Raw genomic sequence first — 23,315 nt, forward strand, 5'->3', positions numbered from 1 at the left:
ATGTAAGAGAATTAGAGAAATTCTGGAGATTAGCTGCAATTTTGATCAAATAAATTGTAAAATGGAAGAAATTCTTTCATAGATTTGTAAGAAGCAAACCCCACCATTTCTGGAACAGAAGGAGGAAAAGCAACAAAGAATGCCACAGAGATAGTTATTGCAGAAAAGCCTTTAAGCAAATGCAAATCTGGCAGAATGAAACTATATGAATATAGGGAAGAAAGAACGAAACATGAGTTCACAGATAAGATTTAAAATCATGCTTTTCATCTAGCTAAAGTCACTGATACTTACTGAGAACAAAAGAGATGCTGAACTGCAAGGACTTTTCTTCATTCTGTTCTCAGAGCATCTGGTGCTGTAAGCAGCATCAAAAATACTGAATATCTAGAAACTTTAAGAAATTCCAGTATCTTCCAAAACTAGGAAGATTTGAACTGTGAGACTGTGGCTACTGAAAAGCCCAAGACCCCTTCCCTCAAGAGCATCCCCACTGAACAACATTAAATTTTCTCTTCCAAAAGTGCTTCAGTGCTGCAATATATCTTTACATCAGTGCAAACTGCCTTCAGAGCCTTGGCTGCAGCTCTCCTGGACCAGGTTCACCACTCAGACCTACTCTCTTCTGTTCTTACCAGGGACAACGACAAGAAAGCAGAATTGTCATACATGCACAGAGCTTGCAAATTACTTACATATGTTAGAGGTGCAAATATTTTACAGGATAGACACGTAAAGGTACCACACATGCATATGCATTATCTTGCTGTACTGCATGCAAGTCAATCTGTTTGCAGATCTTCCCTAGCAGTAACCATTACAATGCACACTAACAGACACCAGTCCACTACGGTAGAGGGAATGGATTAAACACCCCAGTTCTGATTTCTATTCTTTTCAGTTAAACTCCCCTTTCTGCTGGACCATGGATCACCTGCTCCACCATGCACACTTCTCCATTATTAATTTGTTAGCTTGCTTGAATCACAGTTGAAAACCTTTCAGCCTTGGTTTGCAGCAATAAATTCAACTGACAGCTGAAATTTGGAACGCTCACTTAATATTGATTCTGAATGTAATAACAAGCGACATGACCTTTTGGAGGATGTAAAATATGGCTGCCACAACATCTGTGCCACATTTCTTGCTGTGTAGTAATATGCTGTAACAGCATGGAGCTGGCATTGAAGTTAAGCTTTATTATCAAGTAGATCACTCCATCTCACTGGCTTCACCAAACCTCCCCCCCGACCAAATCTTACTCCTCACCCTACCCCCAAAATGCTTCCCACATGTAGAACTTCTGTGTATATCACTTGAAGACCTAATTTATCCTGCAGTAAGAAAAGAGATACTGGATTATGAAAAGAGCCCCCCTCTCTGTAAGACATGGCAATTCCAGCACACTGAAAGTCTGAATGTCTCTAGTCAGGGAGGAGAAGGGATTTTACATCAAGTATCCTAAACAAATATCTACCAAGTCATACTGTTTACAGTTATCTTCCTACATATGAGAAAATACCTTTACATCTTTCCTTCCATTCTGACAAATAACGCATCAATACCATTTTTGTGTGCTCTGACACCATGGACACCATTTTCATTTAGCATTACCCCAGGATACCCTGAACTAATCTTGCTAGGCTGGATGCAGGTTGGTTCCTTTCAGTCATTTCCTTTGAAGTGCTGGCATCTTTAAAACATAGTCCAAGTAGGCAGAATACCGATTTCTCTATTTTTAAAAATCCAATTTAAATAACTTCAAATTATCCAAGCAATCTAACCAAGTTCAAAACCCAGAACTCTGCTACAGAAAACACCCTCCCCACACATTATACAGAATGTCTTACGTATCTCCTGACTTCTTCCATAAACTGAAACATCTAATCCCTTTATCCTTATGAACAAAACCTCTTTTATCTCTTAATGAAAAGTAAACATAATGAAGCAGATCTTTACCATGACATTTTCAGTTTGTATTTTGTCATTTGAGTTTCTACACTGCCAAATACTTGGTAGCAGCTAAAATTTTAAATGCTTTGAAATTTACTATTGAAGAAAAATGGAAAACCTTCCTAGTTTACACTTAAGTAAAGGTTATACAGGAAATAACTCCTGGCACTCTCAAAAATTAGGTATAATATAAACAATATGAAAATATTTGCTTTTTAAAAATCTTAGTAGACCATCCAGTGCAAGCTTTGTTAGGTCTATATACCTGTAGCAGCCCTGTGGCCAGTAGAGGTGTAACCTGCATCAACCAGGGAGCTCTTCTGCGAGTAAATGTTTTATAAAAAGTTACAAAGACAAAACACTGACATTTATATAAAAATATGCAAAATATATTAAAATATTTCTTGGCTGTAACCGTGGGGTAGTGGGAACAGATTCCCAGGATGTAAGTTTCAGAAGGCATTAAACGTCCTCGTATACATGTACTGACACATACTATTCCCACATATTACATTTAAGAAATACATGTATAGTTGAAACCTGCACACTTCAACTGCATGGCAGATGTTCTCGAGGGGCAGTATTTAGAAGACCTGGATGATGGAATCAGTTGAAGTATGAGAGAGTGCCATACATTCACAACTTTGGGAAAGATTTCTCGCTATGGAACTGTATTAGACTTGACAGTTGAACTGCACAACGAGGCTTTGGAGTTTTAAGTAGTATATACCAGAACAGCTGTGCCTAGTCTCAATAGCTTCAAACATGTCTTCCTTAGAGGCTTAAAATCTACTGCTTCTCTGCACCACAAGCCTAGCTGCCCTCTTTACCAAGCTGCTGATGTGGCCTTGCTTGCTTGCACCCTTTGCGGCATCACAAAAAGCAGAGGTAAACAACCACCAATTGGATTACTCCTACCTTCTCAGCTAAGACAGAATTCAAAACTAATCTGATTATATGTAGATTATGAGCCACTAAGAATCTTTTTGCAGCAATTACCAAGCTTCCACACATAAAAAAAGGGCATTTTATTTAGCACTGGGCTAATCTATCAAGTGGTAAGCTTCAAAGAGAATGTTGGGGGGGGGGGGGGGGGACACAAACAAAACCCCATAAAGTAAGTTTATAAAGCAGGGATATTTCTATTTTTATTGAACTGTGAAGAATTATTTCAGACTTTAAGACGCAGTGAAGATCTTTGAAATAAAATACAATTTCCCCTTTGGACTTTCAAAGCTTAATTCCCAGTGATTCAACTTCTGTAAGTTCTAAAAGGCTCCAGAGCAGCAGTGGGAAGTGCTGTCACTGTTTTGGATACACATCTCAAAACCGAGGGCTCTGGCTGGTGAGGCTGGAGGGAAGACAGGCTAACTAGGAGTGGCTGACACCTGCCTTAAAAATTCATAGCCAAGATGATGGGACAATTACATTTATGCTTTTCAAATGGCAACTGAATTTGTGAGGCAAACAAATATGAGCTCTATGTTTAGAGATAAAACAAGGCTGAAAATGAAAACCGGAAGTAATACAGTATAATGCAATGCATGCGTATTTGCTCATGCACATCTGTAAAACTAGATTTTAGTGAAAGCTGTCAGTGAATATATTAACATAGCTGTAGGAGAATAAGCATGCAATGCGGAGTGAAACTCAAAAGTAAGAAGAGGGCTGCAAGAGGGGAAAGCACAAGAGGTACTTCGCATGTTCCTGCTTAGAAACAAGGGCATTTAAGTGTCTGAACACTGGTGCTGAGTTAGGGCAACAATCAGGAAAAAATTGAAGTTACTCAGAAATGTGTGATATGATTCCAGAGAGGGACTCTTCATCAGAGACTGCAGCGATAGGACAAGGGGTGATGGGTTCAAACTGAAACAGGGGAAGTTCAGGTTAGAGATAAGGATGAAATTCTTTACTGTGAGGGTGGCACAGAGCGCCCAGCGAAGTGGTGAATGCTCCATCCCCAGCAGTGTTCAAGGCCAGGTTGGAGGGGGCTTGATCAACAGTGTCTAGTGTGAGGCATCCCTGCCCATGGCAGGGGGATTGGAACTGGATGATGTTAAGGTCCTTTCCAATCCAAAACATTCTGTGATTCTGTGATCTTGGGTTGCCAAGAGTACTGAAAAAATTAGGGATAAGGAGACATTATGCCATAAGGAGACATTCACCTGTGAAAAATCACTGCCATGGGGGCAAGTCCTTGCTAATGTGTTATGCTCATCTAAGAAAGGCCAGAAAGAGAACCTAAGGAACAATAGACTCACCTAGTCAGTCTCACCTAGAATGATGCCCAGAAAGAATTTCAACTACTTCTCTTTGGAAGCCTTTTCCAAGAATATCAATGACAAGAAGATAATCAGGAATAGTTAACCTGAATTTACCAGAGGGCAAATCATGCTTGACCAAAATGATTACATTCTATGATGAAATGACCGGCTATGGAAACGAGGGGAAAGCAATCAATGTTGCACTTATTTTTTAGTGAACCTTTTGACACTGTCTTCCACAGTATTCTCAACTTCAAGCGGCAGAAATATTGTTTGGACAAATGGAATTTTGGTGAACCAAAAACTGGCTGAATTGCTGGGCTCAAAGAGCAGGAATTAATAATTCAGTGTTCTGCTGACACCAAACAGCAATCAAAATACTGCAGAAGTACTACAGTCTCTACTACCCAGTATCTTCATCAGCCACATGTACAATGAGACAGATTACACTGTCAGCATCTTCTTGGATAGTGTTAAATTGCGGGAGTGGCTGACATAACTAATCACAGCATTTCAATCCAGAGGAACCTTTAAAGTCCAGGAACAGCCCTCTGAGGCCTCATGATGTTTTGCAGAGAAACAAATTGTTCTCCAAAGGTGGTGGAATAATCCCAAGCACCAGCCCAAGCTAGGAAGTGACCAGCTGAGTGAGAGAGCTACTAAAGTCTCCTTTCTTTAGTTCTACTCTCTGACCTGAGCCTTTGCAGCCAAGTGAGAATGCTCTTTGTTGCTCTCGGTAAGCAAGTGAAAAATAAATGAACTACAGTTTTCAACTGTCATATTAGGAATACAATGGTGTGCAGGTTGGTTTGGGAAAAAAAATAAATCATGAAGCCCATTTAATTCTTGCCCTTTATAACAATCAATCAGTAAATACCAGTTTCAGCAATACCCAGCAGTCAGAATTCTTATGTTTATTCCAAATACCCACCAATTGCCTTGGTAGCTATTTAGTACTAGATGCAATAAAAGGCACAAGGACTTGCAGTTAAGCACCACAGCACTTGTTTCCAGTCAGGCAGCTGTGACTCTCCATAGATAATATGGTAAGAATTAGAAAACTGAGAAGCATAAGTAGAAACAGCATCTTTGAGTAGGCCAACAGGAGGCATGCAGCATGTGAAAGCATCCAAATCCCACCCTAGCTCTCCTTCTCCTGAAAGCCCAGGTACACAAGTCAGTGTCACAGGATGCACCCTGGTTCATCTCGGATGCAGACTTTTGAATGTTTAAATTTACAAGCCTGGAATATTTAATCCAAAACCCTACCTACAAAAATGGAATGTTTTTGAAAACAAAATAAAAAGTGCAAATAGGCAGTTAAAATATAATTGTAAATAAAATGCACTAATAACCACGAGATATAAGACTACATGTATTTTATACAAATCAAGTAACCCTGGCCCTAAAGAATTATCTTTACATTTTCATCAAAACATAAGTGTAGGTGAATCTAAAATTAACTATACATAACATCAATTTAAAACTAAATTCCATGGATGCCATCCATTCAAAATCATCATCCATAGGACTACTTAGCTACAGGAAGTTTTAAATTCATCATAAAATGGGAGTAAATTTAAAGTAGTGTAAGTGCCACTAATACAGAAAGCAGTAGTGGTACCCACCAAGCAATACGCTTCCTAACACAATACTAAGGGTGCTGTGCCATAGGCATTAGAACGCATGATGTCTAAACCCTATTCCAGCATGTACCTAGGACCAACAGACATTTCCTTCAAGTACTGTATTCCCCAACCTGACAGCTGTTTTACCAAGATGTCAGGTACAGACTCTGTCACGAGGCTTTCTTAAGGGACACAGAAAATCAACAAGTTCAAACAATATGTAATACAAGTTCATAACTACAGTTTGTCTTCCAGACCCAAAGGTAAACATCTGAAACCCAAACCAAAACCAAGCCACTGAAAATACTTCTTCAAAGAATTCACAGCTAAACTGCAGGAGAGTCACCTTCAGAAAAGCTCAAGAATGTTTATTTGCCTCTGTGCTGTCTTCAAGCTGCAAGAAATTCCCCCAGAAGAACTTACATCTTACATGCATTAGCTTCAATGCTGGTTGCAGAAGCATAACTGTGCGATGTATCCCAGCACAGCACTACTTCAAGTACTACAAGGACACCATATCTATGGTCAAGATTTGTTTCAAAATAATCTTTAATTGATAACCGCAATAAATGCTCTTATACATTATTAAAATACTTCTGGACATCAACTCCTCAATTTTATAACTCCATTTCCAGGTTAGTAATGCTGTTGCTTTAGAAATTGTTTATTTGCCATTGTTAAACCTATCTAACATAAAAGCTAAGTCAAGGGAAGATTACAAATAGGGTTAAAGTTTCTTGCTCAGTTTCTTGAGCATATCTGCAAGCTGAGGCAAGTCTTGGGAATATCCAAACCTGGGCTATGTGTCCAAAGAGCCTGTAAGTGACAGCAGCTAAAAATTAAGTGCTCTGGTCTCCCAGTGCCCTCCATTGGAGAAGCAGGAGGCAGCAGGACAATGGATGTCAAAGGACAGAGCAGAGCAATTAACTACTGAAAAAACTTCAAATTAAATATACTCTCCTATTTTCAAAGTTCTGGATGGGCTTCAACTAATTCTAACAATTTAAAACTAGCTATCGAAACACAACTAGTCAAGTAGTTACCTCTGCAGTTAATGAACAGATACACACATCACAATTAGGGAAATTTCTCCCATGCCATCCTAAGATGAAGAATGCAGGAGGCATCACTCTGTAAGTGCCTGTCTTATTTTACCGATGATTAACTTTGATTAATAGCATATCTTTTATATTAGCACAAATTAGACAAGATGAATTCTATCTTCATTGTCTCATTTTCAAGTAGCAAGAATCTTAAGCCCTCAGGCCAGAGGTTATTTGGAGCCTACAGAATGGTAGAACAGTGTAATTTGCCTGAGCATGTCACTTGTGCCACCTCCTTTTAATTTCTAACATATTAGCATATACTACTCTCTAGTACCCTGTTGAATTTGGTGCTACTTAAGCCTACTGAGTCACATATGTTTTATTCTGTTAATGTGACTAACCTCCTTATTTGTTTTTTTATACTTCAAGCTGCCACTCCTAGAAGGAGCTGATTGTCTGAAAGTCCCAGTGTTACAATCCTCCTAGCTTCAGGAAAAGAAAGGATGCAGGTGTAGCATAAGGATTTAAAATCAAAAGGCCTCTAAAAATAATCCATTTACAGAAAACAAGCCCATGATATTATCAGACACAGCCTATAACCTGCACTTCAGAATTCTACTTATTTTTAGACCCATTATTTAACTATACATATTTTCAACCTTGTTGATGGAAAGAAAGCTGACAGCCACAGAAACATCTAGACCAAACACAACATCTACGTTGCATGTTTACTGGTATCATATACTGAAAAATGAGGGCTGCTTCCCCTCAGTAATTCCCCTGCTAGTAAAATATTATACTAATGACTTCTCTGTATCTTTTTAGGCCATTCTTTCATTTAACTTCTTTCCTGTGTGGGGAAGCTTCTAATAGGCACAGTTCCATCCACTTGCCTAACTCTACTGCAGTACTGGACGCATATTTATGGTACGCAAAGGCTGATCTGCCCAGCTCCTCCCATCATCACCTTTAGAGTCTGGGCATACACACAACAAGTGCTAAGATGTTCATCTCAGGCTGTGGGCAAAATTTATCTCCCAATGCTTTATCATTCTATGTCTGCACTAGATAAACCTCACTGTGGATGTTTACTGTGAGAGCTGGAGAGTTCATCTCCATATCTATTTGCATGCGCATATCAGTTGCAGAAAAAATAGAAGACAATAGGATTGGTAGAGCTCTCCATTGACACACTGAGCATGAATGTTTATCCAGCAATCATAAATATGTATTCTGACAACATTCTCCCATCCCAGTATGCAAGTGCAGACGAGAATAGCAAAGAGTAGTGAAACATAGCCTCAGAAACCCACGGTTTCCAAGTATTTTCCAGGAATATGAACTCACTAAGAACAGACAAACGCAGGACATTCTCTGGAACCACAGGGCTTTTTTTGTATAAGTGAAAACATATTCACACTGTGAAGTAGAAAAATATTCCAAGCAGCTTATTAATCAGAAATACAGAACAAACATATCAGTGCAACTGAAAATCATCAATGCTAATGCAGAAGGAATCTCTGATTAGAAAATGCTCAAAAATGATTATACAGATGAGCAAGCCTGATTTTTGGGATCATCTTCTTTCTGCATCTGACATGTAAATGTAACTATTCTGATAAATCAGAGTATGAAGAAGCAGAGTTTAATACTGAAAGTTGTATTTTAGCTTAAATTGATCTGACCAACTTTTTAGTAAGAAAGCTGTGATTAACTGTATGTTTCTGTCACTTTGTAGACAGGTAGCAAAGTGGAGATGCGAAACGTGCAAGCCATATTTTGCAGAACAGGTCAAACCTTTTCTCTTTATACTAAAGCTTCCGAGGACTGGTATGTTTGTGACCTTGGGAAAGCAAAATTATGAACAGAATTTGAAAGAGAAAGAAGAATCAAGAGAGCCAGGGGACAGGAAAAGGAGCTAAATCTTGAAACAAGTCTAGAAAAAAAAACAGAATAATTTGCACTAATTCAAATAACATTACACATCAAGAGTAGTAAGTGCTACCCCTTTCTTGTCCCTCTTTCTCTGTTGAGTTATAATTATGTCACACTTCACAGAACTGGAGAGTAGGCTGACCGACAGGACACATCTCTTGCGCAGAGCTGATGGGACTGTGCTTGCCATCTCCTTGCTGGAATACAAAAGTATCACTACATTCCATAATGTGCTGCTCGACAGTTGGCCTGTCAAATTACCACACACAGATTGGCAAGAGGGAGAAAATACGGCCCAAGTAGATACTTCTCAGCCCAGCAGAGAAGAGGAAGCAGCCATCACTAAGATGAAGGAGTAAAGAAATGCAGGAGAAGAGGGAAAAGCAGGGGACCACGGGTGGCACCTTGTGCTGATAATGTAGAGCCTGCAGTATGCCCCTGCTCTTTCTGAATGATGCATGCACCTCAGCCCTCTCAGCTTTAGGATATGTTTTCCTGAAATGTTTTCCCAGGTATAAGGTAAGATAGCTCCTAGAAGAAACAATATTTTATTCATGCTAACTGTTCCTAGGGTGATTGTATGAGCATTAGCAGGGTCTCCACCTGCCCAAGGTAAGAAGGGCACAGATAAGTACATCGACAACAAAATGTCCTCCATGATGCAGCCGTTTCCACGAGTCCCCAGTGCTTGTGCACTGGCGCTTTCTATTTCGACCTCTCAGGAATCAATTAAAAAGGGTCACATTCAGAATGCAGCACTTCAATAGCTCTGCTGGCAGCAACACTTTGAGTTGTTTGACATTTACTGATCATCTGGTAAGCTGAACACTACAAATTCTAAGTTGCAGAAAGACAAAGCTAAGGAAGGAAAAGCAAATACCAGCACCATGAGGCTGGAGGAACAAAGAAGCCTGCCTAGTGTTCTATGGAGTAACTCGAGACAACTCTACACTTAAGCACGAGAAAGTGAACGATTGAGCACTAGGGATAAGTTGCACTCAGTGAAGTTCTTTACTCTTAAATGGCAATGTTTCCTACTAAAAGAAGCCCTCCATGAAATCCCCAGTGTAAACAATAATTCTCTCTCTCTGTTTTTAATTAGGCCTCTCTTCCTGCCTCACTTAAGAGTAAGTTATCAGGCTTTTAACACAATGCCATTAATAAAACATTGTCTGAAAATCAGGATTAAAATAATTAGAGCACCATGGAACCGCATCTTCAAATCCCATTAACGCTGACTCAGACTATCATTCAGAAACAGTTACAGAAAGCTTCATGAAAATGACACTACTTTTAAACATTAAAGGATTCAAAATACTTTTCTATTTGTTCCTTCACTGGTGCTCAGTTTCCATTACTAGAATGTAGCCACAGGTGCATTTCAGATACATTAGTATGGGAGTTAAACAAAATGAAAATATCTCAGCTTTGGGACTAACATTTTAATAAACCAGGAAGAAACCTAAAGTGAAAGTAGATATTTCTTAAGACAAGAGATCTTAATTTCTTGTAAACGGAAAACGAATAGAACATATATGGGAAATAGAACATATGAGGAAAGACTGAGGGAGCTGGGTCTCTACAGTGTGGAGAAGAGGAGACTGAGGGGTGACCTTATAAGTGTCTATAAATATATGAAGGGGGAGTGTCACGAGGATGGAGCCAGGCTCTACTCAGTGGCAAACAATGATAGGACAAGGGGTAATGGGTACAAACTGGAACACAAGAGGTTCCACTTAAACTTGAGAAGAAACTTCTTCTCAGTGAGGGTGACGGAACACTGGAACAGGCTGCCCAGGGAGGTTGTGGAGTCTCCTTCCCTGGAGACATTCCTGTGTAACATTATCTAGGTGTTCCTGCTCCGGCAGGGGGATTGGACTAGGTGATCTTTTGAGGTCCCTTCCAATCTCTAGCATACTGTGATACTGTGATATAACAACCTGAGCTTTTGTCATACTGAGTTTTGACCAGAAGTTGTGACATTCCATAACTTTGTCCATGTATGCCAATGGTTCTCTAAGGAGAATGATAAGGGCTTCACAGTAGCTCAGTAAAACACTTGGCAGTGAATATGAAAATGTGGACAGCAGTGTAGTACCATTGATGCTTTATTAACTACCATTACTGGATATTTTAAACTTTGGTCAAAGTGAAAACTTAATGAAGGTATCTCTGGAACCACAGAAGCATAAAGATCCATCAGGAATGCTGAACTATTTTTGATGAGGAAAATACAAAGAGAATAAAGGAAGTGGAGGACTTCTTTTTTTAAATCATCCACTACTTGGGATTATGGGATAAATGTGCCTACAAGCTGGTGCAGGCTTTTGCCTCCAAATGGAGTACTAGATAGTTTCCTCAAAAACAAGTAAGCAAACAAACTAGAACCAAATACTGAAAAAGTCTAATCCTACACATTACCATTTGTTTCTTAATACAGCTCTGAGCATATTTACACATCGGAACAAATATTAAGATTCCAATGAAAATTTCAACACCAAGAGAAAAAAAAAAGGGTGAAAGGCTCTAGAGGAGTTATTGAAATTCTCCACAAGCACCCCAAAATTATCAAATTCTCTTCCTTATTTATGACAGGGAAGAATAAAGACTTTTCTTTATCCAGAAGTTTAAATGGTCAAAATGACTTTCGTCTCCCAACCCAACAGAGTGGGAATCAAAGTATGGTTCAGAGGAACAGGAAGGTCCTCAGGCTAGCCCCAAGCACACTGAACAACTACAGCTGTTGAATTTTCTTCCTTGCTAAGCACACTAGTTACAGTTGTGCTCAGGTTTCATTTGAGAAAGACTAGAAAGTGAAGTAAAATTGTGCTGTTTCAGGGGGTTTTAATAATAAAAATGTGATTCCATTAAGCTACAATTTTAGAAATAAAATGCCAGTACTACATCTTTCCTCCAAATCCTCCCATATACCATTGCATTCCTTCTCTGCTCAGATGCAGTGAAAAAGTCAGCAGTCAGAATCTTCAGCTTTACATTTAATTAAATGTTTAAACAATTGAGGTTGAATCATACAACATCTTTATGTAACAAAAGAATGAGAGGTATTCATAATTATTACTGTTTGCCATATAAGAAAAATTAAGAATAAGCCCAAGGATATTTGTGATTTTTTTCAAGCTATTTTTCTAATTAATTTAATTCTATTCCTCTGGAAAGCAACAAATAATTATTGCATTATACAGAAACTGTGGTTTGTTTTCAGTTTATAACACAGATGTTAAAAGTCATTTTCCTATTAAAAAAAAAAAAGGTTATTTTTTCCTCCAAGTTGAGGGAGAGCATTTAGTCCTTACAGACCAAAAATCCCCTGTGTCTCTCTGATAGGAAATGGACAGTAGCACTTCACCATCATCTAACGTTGGGGTTTATGATCAGCTATTTTACCGTCCTGCACTTCTCTTTGCTCAGTGCCACACAATGCATAACGGTACAGAACTCCTAGTTGGTCAGAGATCTATGACCACCACATACTAGATAAGAATTAAGTCTGTCATCATTTGAGCCACCTTTGCCTCAGAAGGTTAGTCCCTCTGCAGCCACTTCCGTACACAAATGGTACCAAGAACAGAGTGACAAATCTAGGAAGACTTGCTGCCCAGGCTGTACAAAACACAACATCCTAGGAAGGAGGCATTTGATGCGTGAAGCTGACATGCACTGGTCTCAAACAGTGGAATGACTGAGTGGGTTTCACAGGGAGAAGCTGATACAGCAGCTCAATAAACCAACACAGCCCGTGTTATTTTCCACATATGCTGGTGTAGCATATCCTTCTTGACAATAATATATAGTCCACCAAGTTAAGTAACTTTGAGTATATGCTTGGGAAACCTCTGAAAAAAGGCTTTTATTCCCCATCTACTAATGAACTATTTCACAAGATTGAAAGAAAAGCTTTACTATCTCCTATTTGTTTTCCCTATGTAGCTAACGTGAAGGACACAAACACACTCCTGCTGCATAGCATTTAAAGTCAAATAATGATTAATGTTAGAGATAAAGTTTGGTTCATCATTTGCATCTATTTGCTGTCAGTGAAGCTGCAATGCACAGTAATCAGAATTTTGGCCTAATACTGAAAAAAAAATTATAATGGAACAGCTGTCCATGAGGAAAAACCTCACATCGTTAAATAGAAATTTAAGCTTTTTAACAGACTTTTGAAAGAAATTTAAGGTTCCAGAAATAATTTTTCCCATTTTCCTTTTTATCTAAATAAACTTTTTATTAGGTGGAACAAAGTCTTTTCATTTTCAATTTTTTTGAAAATTTCAGTTTTCTTTTTCATTTTTTTCCTTTCCATTTCTGTACTCTCTGGTTTCATAACAAGATGCACTTGATTACTGCAGTTTGTTCACATAAGAAAAACAGTTTACTGGCACAGGAAAACATTGTCTTAATGACAGCAAAATTAGTAACAGAACACATCTTGCCAGCTTGAAAAAGACACTTTTCCAACTCTAAAGACTATATAACTTTTGTTCATGCAGGGTAAAATTTAAAATCATACCTGCCTGAACCAAAGGCACACTTAAAGTTTTTCTTAACATACACTAGGGTCTGGTTTTCACTGCATTTTGACCATATAATAAAAAAGGCACCTCTGTTAATGGTAATCGAGACAATATCAAATCACCATAATAAAGATGAAAATATTGCAAAAAAAGGCAGTAAGAAGAGCAAACTATCTCCTAAGAATCTGTTTTTCCACTCAGTGTTGCTCCTATATTTAATAGTACTGTTACATTTTGGGTGATACTGATTCTAATGTTTAGCGTTTATAGTCTAAAAGAGGTTCAAAATCATAACTCTTTACATGCATGGTGTATCTAAGAAGCTCACTATGGGAAATAATGATGTATAAACTTAAATTATATGCACTACATTCTTTATATTCATGAATATATTTATTTAATTGGAAGAGATTTGGTTATGAGTTTATAGAGATACTTAAAATTCCATTTCCCTATTATGTTCTTAAACCTACTATACCAAATAATGTCAAATTAAACATCTATAGCTGAAACAAACAACTGTAGCATCACGTATAGTACTGCTGGGATAGCACACATTACAAAAGCCAACTTTTCCATTAAATTCAATAGGACAACAAACAGCGGGTTTTATTGTCTGGCAGAACTGAGAGGAGAGGAGGGAAAGTAACTACAATGGCTAAACCAGGGAATCAATTCCCCTCCACAGCACTTGCCCCTTATGTCTGAAAAGAGAACTCAATAAAAGAATGTGACACAGGTTCATCCACAACAGTCAATAAATCAGCAGCAGATAATAATTATTAAACACATCTGATTTACAAGAGAAGATATTTTAACCAATTTCATATGTAGCATACCAGTATTGCCCATTGATACCCTTAAGACTAGTGAGCTGCCCAATTTGGTTTTTTGCATACACCACAGATTTTATTCCAACTCAGAAATATATCATACAGCATGATTGACACAACTCATAGTTTTCTCTTAGGGAGAAAAAAAGCCTGTAATACACCTCCACAAAATAAACAATATATGCTTCTACCTCTAGCCCTTCTTCCTCCCTGCAGACAGACTCAGCGTGTGGTTCCTGAGGAATTAGTTGTAGAAGAACTCCCCTGCTGACAGCAAAATGCCAAATGCACGTCCTGCACATGTAATGTGTCTGACATTTCCACATCTCACCAGGTTAACGTTTCTGACAAGTGCTTAAAAATATATGTCTTTTAAAACGTGCTGCCTTCCTATCTCCACTTTATAATGTTTTAAAATGTTATTTTACTCATGAAACCAACTCCACATTTGTCATTTGATTGAAGTAGAAGTAATTGCTTTTTGAGGGTCAAATACCTTTTTGGAATCAATGGGTATATTTCAGTTGATGGACGCTGTAAAATGTGCAAATATTATCTTCTTCATATACAACAGAACTGTTAAAACTGAAGAGAATCAACATGATTGACAGATTTAACAGGGGCAGCACTGAAAATGTTTTAACATCCTACCTTATTTACTGTTATTATTCTTTGCAGTGGGAGACCTAGGGAAAATCTGCAAAATTTTCAAGTGTTAAAGCAATTTATTCCCTACTTCTATTTTTTCCCACGCAAGTACAAGTTCTCAGTTGGGACCTTTTACAAGGCAAAGAGGGATCTGGCAGAGACACAGGATTGGTGCATCAACTATTGTTGCAGTTGAGTCATTACAATGATTTTTCTTCGGGAGTAGCATATGATATTTGCAGAAGCACAGCACTAAAATGTACAGAACAGATTCTGTGCACACCTCCTGAGAAGTCTTGTGGCATTACACACAATACACGTTATATTCATTTCTTCTCAGAACTTCAAAATGCTTCTAAAGAGTCAGCCTTCAGCTTTAAAACATGAATCATGGGAAGTGATTTGATCTAATGCACTCAAAGAGACCCTTGCTTGTACATATGGCTTCATATAAAATAATTCTATATATACATATCTACAGCTACCTATGTTTCATATATGCTTTTGAATACTGGAAATATTTTTTCCTCATTACATATATGCTTTTTCCTTCAGTACTAATAGTATTGCCAATGAGAGTAACAGTCACTGATGCTGATTAAATTTTATTTTTTTCATAAATTACTATAATTTCTTTTAGAAATATAATTGAATAATTAAGCATTCCTCAGTAACATGCTGCACATTATGAAGCCCCCCAAACCAGGCATTTTAAACTCCGCTATAGAATATCCGCACCATTCAGTAGAGGCGTTTTTTCCTTTCTGGACTGTCAGCCTTGTACTTTTTAACTGTGCCCACCCTGATCATGATAAAAATAGATTTCAAGGAAAATTAAAGGTTTTTGAACTTCCTTGGTATTCAGTCAGAGAGATCATTCCTGTTTTGAAGGAAGACAGACCTCATCGGATGCAACACAGGGAAAACTCTTGAGTTCTCTATAAAATTCTATCTGATCCAGCCACTACTCATTTTCCCTTCTCACGCACAATATATACTGACAATTGTCATCCAGATATTTTTTACTTGAACTGAAATAACAATATTTCAAAATATTTCTCATGAATCAACAAAGGAAATGAAGCTTATCATTCTACTTAGCAGAGGATAATCAAGCTCAATGCCCTTATCTAGAAAAGACTCTACTTCTGGCACATGAGAACGCCTGCAGGAGCACAATAAATGCGGGGAAAAGAGCTACGACATATTTAGATGCAAGATAGCCATGTGATATAATTTGCTGAAGTACATTAAAAACAATAGAGTACTATAACTTCTGCACTACAGATTATATTATTTTACTCTGGTTTCATCTGAGTTCACCTCATCAAACATGTATAGAGATAAATTTGCAGTATTCATTCATTTCCTTAGTGTCCCACACCTGCTGTAGCAGTGGACTCCTGACATGGGATAAGGTACAACTGAAGCCACACCATCTTAAACTGCTCCAACCCAACTGACAAACAGGTATCGATTCCCTAAATCTGCCATCCAGCGCTTCCCTTGCTTCCCTGCATCTTCCTGCAGTCCTCTGCATAACCTTGGAAAGACACAATTCTATAGCAATCCACTAGAAAGGAATCCTAGACCAGCTCTTTTTATTTTCCCAGACATACTAGGCACATGTAGTGGCGAAGGCAGTATCAGTGAAGACAGAGTATCTTCAGACTGGGCTCCTGCTCATGACCAAGACAGCATTACACTGGCAACATACACTTCAACGGTTGAACTCCTTTTTATTCCAGTCAAGATCAAATACTTGGTGCCCTGTTCTGAACCGTGAACTTTCCAGACCACCAGTCAAATTCACAAGCTAAACATCATTTACTCCTGGTTACAGATAGGACATGACCTATTACGGCTATATTCTGTTCCTGCTTTCTTTCACCAGATTCTGGATTAACCTATTTTAGAAGTTTTCCAAAAGTTGCAATTTTTAACAACATTGTACTAACTGATGATTGACTCCAGGCTCTCTTCCTCAACAGGGACTGTGAATGCTCCTGACTCTGGGACAAGGTTAAAATGTTTATTTATGAAAGTAAATAAACTTTACATTTGGCTCCGTCTTGTCAATCTGTTCATGTGCTAGGGGCAATATAACCCTCTAATTCTTAAGATATCAAACCCATTCTATGATTCTATAAGGAAGAAGCTCTTTACAGTGAGGGTGGTGAGGCCCTGACACAGTGCCTCAAAGAAGGGGTGAATGCTCCATCCCTGGCAGTGTTCAAGGCCAGGTTGGACAGAGCCTTGGGTGACATGGTTTAGTGTGAAGTGTCCCTGCCCATGGCAGGGGGCTGGAACTGGATGATCTTAAGGTCCTTTCCAACCCAAACTGTTCTATGATTCTTGACACATACTTACGACATTCACATGCTATCATTATGCGAACTATAATCCATACTTGCAGAAGATGTAAAGTAAAGTTACAGACTTTTTCTGACAAAATTTTACTTCATTAGTTTCCTACTGTGCTTAATAATCTCAGGCCAGGTAGTAGAACCTGGAATAATCACCTATGCTATAAATATTTAAGTACAAGTGTCAATTTTGCCTTATTTTGTACAGTCCTTTTTTACTTCATGCAGCATAATACTGCAGCACCTGGTAGTATAGTATTGCAACAAGTATCACAGCTACAGTAAAGTGATTTTGCACATCACAGTGTTTTCAGGAGCTAAAAGAACACATTTCTCTTCCCCCATTCCCCTTTTCTTTTTAATGTTAAGGCAACATATTACAAGGCTTAGATGTAACTCTGGTTTTCTGCAATTTGTTTTATCTTTGGGTCCTTTAAATTACCATCTCAGTTTGAGTAATATCTTTCCTCAGCATACAATGGCATTTATTATTAAAACATGACTGTAAATATTATCCTGTATTGTGAACTGTTTATTAAATTGCTTTCTTTTGTTACAAAGATCTTAGAGACTAAAAAAATTCTTAAACTCTTATCTAGCTAACAGATTGAATCGTGATTGTGTAACAGATTGAAATCTCCATAATGGGAGATCATATCAAAATTCCTCTGGAAGTCTGTTACTTCTTACATGAACTATTTAAGATGCAGGGGAATACAACTGTGGGGGAGCAGGAGAGAAAGAAATGAACTAGTGCATTCAACAAAAGAAAGAAACACGGTGCATAAAATAACCAGACTTGTTGACAAGAGAGCTCAAAAGTACAGTGAAGAAAAACCTGTGACTAATTAATTTCTCTTAACCAGAGGATGATAAAGAGTACCTGTCTGCTTGAGTTAGGGATCTACGTGAGAAACACAAGCCTACCTGTCTGAGAAATCCTGTCTTACATCAGACACAGCAAACCTGTCTTGCTGTGCCCCTACAAATATCTAACAGCATTCACAGACCCGTCTCAACAAGCACAGCTGATACGTTACGATGTACAGGTTACCAACATCTCCAAGCTATAGTAACTGAAAAGCAGAGCAAGACAGGCAAATGCCTGTGGTTCATCAATTAAAACCTAGGTGTTCAGCTTGAGGAAACGGGAGCAAAGATTATATAAATGTTTTAGCAACCAACATGTTTAAAAAAGGAGAAGCAAATTTGTGAGAGGAGTAAAAGAAACACTAGATTCAATGCTGAGGGTTTACCCTGGACATTCTGTGTGACAGCACTGCCTGCAGAACAACAGACACTGCCCAAACTGCACAGAATCAGCGTACTAAACTGGAAACAGCTTTCTACCAATGAAGCACTAAAGAACAAACAAACAAAACTTTATTATGCCTGTAACAGATTTCTTTTTTTTTCTTCTTTTCCACACAGAGCAAGACCGACTATTGTACTCTCTGTCTTTGTCTGAACTGCACCAGTGTGATAATGTGATGTTGCTCTAATTTAACCCCATTATTCTTTTGTCTTTCCCAAAGTTAAATGCCACTTCTCTTCCTCCCTTTGAGGCTCATCTCAAACAACTGTCTTTGTTCTTAGTGAGCACAATCCATATGTTTGCTCCTGCATATTGTGTTCAGTTAATGGGAAGATTTTCTAACACTATAAATACATTCTATTATTTGATCCAGTCAGCTTTGTGTTCATTTCAATAGCTGTTGTAATGGTTACCTTTGACAAAATGTCCCTCATCCAACATGTTCTACTTCTGAATAGTCATCCCTCACGTGAACTCATGCTTATTTGTGTCCCTTCAGCAGATGTATACCACCTTCCCTCAATTTCTTCCTCATTGTATTGAGTGTGCCTAAAAACACAAAACCCAGAATGTAGAGCGAAGGCATTGATCAGGCAGCCCACAGTAAAGCACTGCACATGAACTCATGCATCACAACTGTAATTTAGGTTATTTGTCAACAATTATACTTTAAAATTATTTCCTTTGCTGATTACCAATAATTCCAACAAACAGCCATGATCAGAAAGCAGCAAGTCAATCTTGTTTACTTTTGCTGAGTTTTAGCTACTACTCAATGAACAAGAATAGTTCGTGTATGTAATTTCACTTGGATGATGTTTTTTTTCAATGAAAATCAGGAATATGTATAAAATGATATAAAAATAACTAGATTAGTGAGAGTTTTGTATGAGTGCACATGCACAGTGTGAAAATATTATGAAATACACTGAAATTACTAGCTTCTCCTCTAATGTGAAACAGCTTAATGACTTTCTTGATTTAAATTTAGACTCCTGCGGCTCAAACAAGTTGCTCTGGCAGGCAGACATTACCATAATAGTGTCAAGCCTCAGATAAACCCTGTTTCCACACCATGCCACCTTCCGACAGATGCAACAGCAGCACAGAACGATGTGGCACACAATGGTAGTCTCACACTCGCCATGAGAGAACATGACTAATCCTGGACCATACCCAGGCACACCATACGGATGCTGGATGTTTGCTGCTGCTTTGCTCACAAAGCAACGCTGAGGAGCCCTAGTGCTTTAAGCAATATTCTCAGTTTTCTTTTTAAATAGAACTCATGGGTCTGTAAACAAAATACAAGACAGGACTCAGGAACTCACACAATTAATTCCAAACCCTTTGAATCTAGTATGCGCAACAGTTGTTTTACTTTAGACTGCAGTGACCATGAGTCCAACAATTTACATCCAATTTTTTCTTGGGGAATACCTAGTAAACTTATCCAGCTCTGAGAAATGTCTCATGGATATTGTTCAGTTTTCTCTTACATCCCTTCCCCATCAGATGCTGAGCTCTTCCAAACGTGATGGCCGGCTGCAGTCTACCCACTACAGCATTTATCTTGAACAAGTGTTCAATTTTTCATAGTAATCTGCAACTATGACAGGATTTACTAAAACAGTTTCTCTCTCCCCATCCTATTCCCCTGACAAAATAATACATGCTTCTTCTCAAAAGGCTTAACATCATTATTCACATATTACCTTTTACCGAGTTCCTTTGTTTCAGGCTTAGAACTTCAGTGATCAGATTTTATTTTCTGAAGAAATAAGAGATAGGGCTGAAAGCTCAAGAATTCCTATTATGGTCTGAAAACATGCACCGTGCAACAATTAAAGCCTCTCACACCCTCACTGCATGGGACTGCAGTAACCATAGCTACTTGTTTCTATGAAAAGGAAAAGAAATTGCAATGAGTAACAATGAAACCATAAAATACATTATGAAGAGCCACACCAGACCCTGAAAGCTAAAAAAAACCCTGCCTTAATGTAAAGGTGAAGGACATGTGCAAAACAGCCAGCCTTTTGGTTTGATTTCAGACGGACATATTTCTCTCTTCTGTAACACATTGCATAGGCGCTCAGTTCAACACTTCTGGACAGGAAACAGAATTTACCAGCTGTATGTCCTTATCTGATAAATATCGAGAAACGTGCACTTTTTATTATAATCCTACTACATTCAGGTACGTAAAGTAATATCTCCGGTAGAGAACTTAATGTGAAGAGAATGAAGGAAACGGTTTGTTACAGTCCTGTGAAACCCAGCACAGCGCCAGACTCTCCACTGCAAATTTACACAACACATTCGGAGACTAAATTCTGATCTAGCGCAGGCAGACTGCCAATTTGTAAATCAATTGTAACTGCTGACCTTCCCTTGCACCATGTAGATTTACTAAATACATGCCATGCACTAAAAGCTCAGCCAATTCTCCCAAATACAACAAGGGAGGTTCAGGAGGATTTAGATCTTCTTAATTACTTACATAGCAAATAATTTCTAGTATTTTAATTCTTATTTATGCATGGAACCAACATCATGTTATGAGGCAATCAACCTTTTGTTACAACTAGCAATAGGGCATGACTTTACAGTCTGTGGGTGTAGGAGAAAGCAATTGTTTATCATCATTATCATCAGTGCATTTTGATGTGTATCTAGTGCATAAGTTGAAGTACTGCTGTCTCATGTGCAGCAGAGAACTTTGTGATCAGGTAAAACTTTTTAGATTACATTTTATACAATCAATTCTGTGAAAAACTGGAAATTTGGGATGCACGTATCATTTTTATTTCAGAACAATGGGTCTCTGCTCCTTTGCTTTTCATGCTACTGGCATAACCTGTGGCAATACAGCAATGACCTGGGTTCTGAATAGATGGGAAGTTCCAAAAACTCTAGCAAAAGGCTCAGTAACATAAATGTCTATACTTAGGTCAAAATTATCATGATTTCAGGAGAAAAACTGCAGGGCTCACAAATCGATTATCTCCTTTCTATGCCACAAAGATCTATAAGGAGATAGCAACACAGACTTAAAGAACAACTAAAGTTAAAAGGGACCTCCTGAGGTCACCCAGTCCAACAAACCAACCTCAGGGCCAGGCTCAAAGTTAGATAAGTTTAACTTCTTACTCATTATCATTCTTGATAGGAATACACACATTTTGGGACTTCAGATACCTATTTTTGGTGCCTCAAACAGAAGTTGAAAGAGGAAGAAATGAGCTTAAAGCCCTTAACCTTTGCGGCTGTCTACATAAGGGATCTGAATTTTGTTGGCACAAGCATATCAGATCTTGTCACACATGCAGACTTAAACAATAAGCACTCTTCCTATTCCTTCTGTGTATGCTGTATTTCTAATTTAGAGAAATTATGCAGTGTGCTCGTACAGCAATATTGGAAATTATTTCTAGAACTTAAAAATCTATTATTTACTAAAAGCTACATGAAATAGATGACAGCAAGACACAATGTTCAAGGGACTCCAGTGTCAGAGCTTCAGGCATTAGAATAAATGTTTCTCTTTGTCAAATCTGGCATATTCATAACTTATTTGTAAATTGGAAAGACTGTTTCAAAGCTCCCCCATTCAATGATGAAATCTCATTTTCCTGGTAACCCCAAGCATGTCATCTATCTCTGTCAGAAGAAAGTCTTCAATAAACAATAAAGCAAGTGTCACCACTTTTCATTAACAGGAAATCTGCTAGTAACCCTGACTCTCCCAATCTACATCTGATATGAATGGGAAGATATGGGGGAAGAAATGTGAACATACATGAATATGTGCATATATACTAAGAATATATATTCCTATTAATAATATATATTCATATTAATATACATTAACATATTAATATGAATATTAAAGAAATGGCTATCATTTTCATATAAAACTTCAAAACCTGTTATTTAAAAAAACACCACCCCCAAAAAAAAACAACAAAAAACCCTGCCCTACCATTTCTTTTTATGCTTTTAGCACCTCTTGTATGTTAGCTAATTTTCTGACTTCAATGTTTTATTCGCATCTAAATGCGAATCCTGCATTTTTTTCCAGATGAGTTATGAATAACAAGTTACATTCACCAGAAATACCCACATTTCCTTGAGGTCAGATTTTTTTTTCCTTTAGAAAGAAATGATGCAACAATAAGAAAGCAATCTGCCACATCACTTGACTGAAATATGCGCCACTTACACCAACACTGCTCAGCAGGTGCACTGCTGCGTGAAGTGCTCCCTCCTGCTAGCACTTGCAAGGTAAAATGTATACTACATCAAGATGAAAATTAAAAGTGGGATTGAACAACCTCACCAAGCTACGGAACTCCAGGGTTGCAGATGTTTAAGTACAGACAAATTTAGAAGAAAGATCATTAAAGCTGCATTTATACAAAACATCTTAATCTGCCAAAAGCCAACTGATGGAACCTCATGGGAATATTTTAAATAGCAGCATCCTAGAAAAAAGTTATTCAAAACACTACCTAGGATATGTAAAAAGCTCAAAGTATTGTACACAAAGTCACCAACATAAGTGAGTGCGTATGAATACCTCAGTGCTACACAGCAAATCCTACTTGGGGGCAAACCAACAATTTGAAGAAGTATACATTAATGTCTGAGCTGAACAAAGGAAAAGATCTGAGATTAAAACTCTAAACTCAAATATAATCAGTATCACCTTATGCATATATACAAAATCATCTTTATTGAAAGTTCAGTAGCATTAATTTCGTATGTATAAGAAAACTGAAGGTCACAC

At 38.0% G+C, this 23,315-nt stretch overlaps 1 protein-coding gene across 6 annotated transcripts in view; it reads right to left on the reverse strand.

Moving 5' to 3' along the window:
- Window positions 1–23,315, reverse strand: part of TENM2 (teneurin transmembrane protein 2) — a 679,035-nt gene that overhangs the window by 278,025 nt on the left and 377,695 nt on the right. The window lies entirely within an intron of this gene.

This window comes from Pezoporus wallicus, unplaced genomic scaffold (assembly GCF_028554395.1).
Source record: "Pezoporus wallicus isolate ANWC-B61680 ecotype Strahan unplaced genomic scaffold, APGP_CSIRO_Pwel_v1 contig_4161, whole genome shotgun sequence".
NCBI classification, from domain to species: domain Eukaryota; kingdom Metazoa; phylum Chordata; class Aves; order Psittaciformes; family Psittacidae; genus Pezoporus; species Pezoporus wallicus.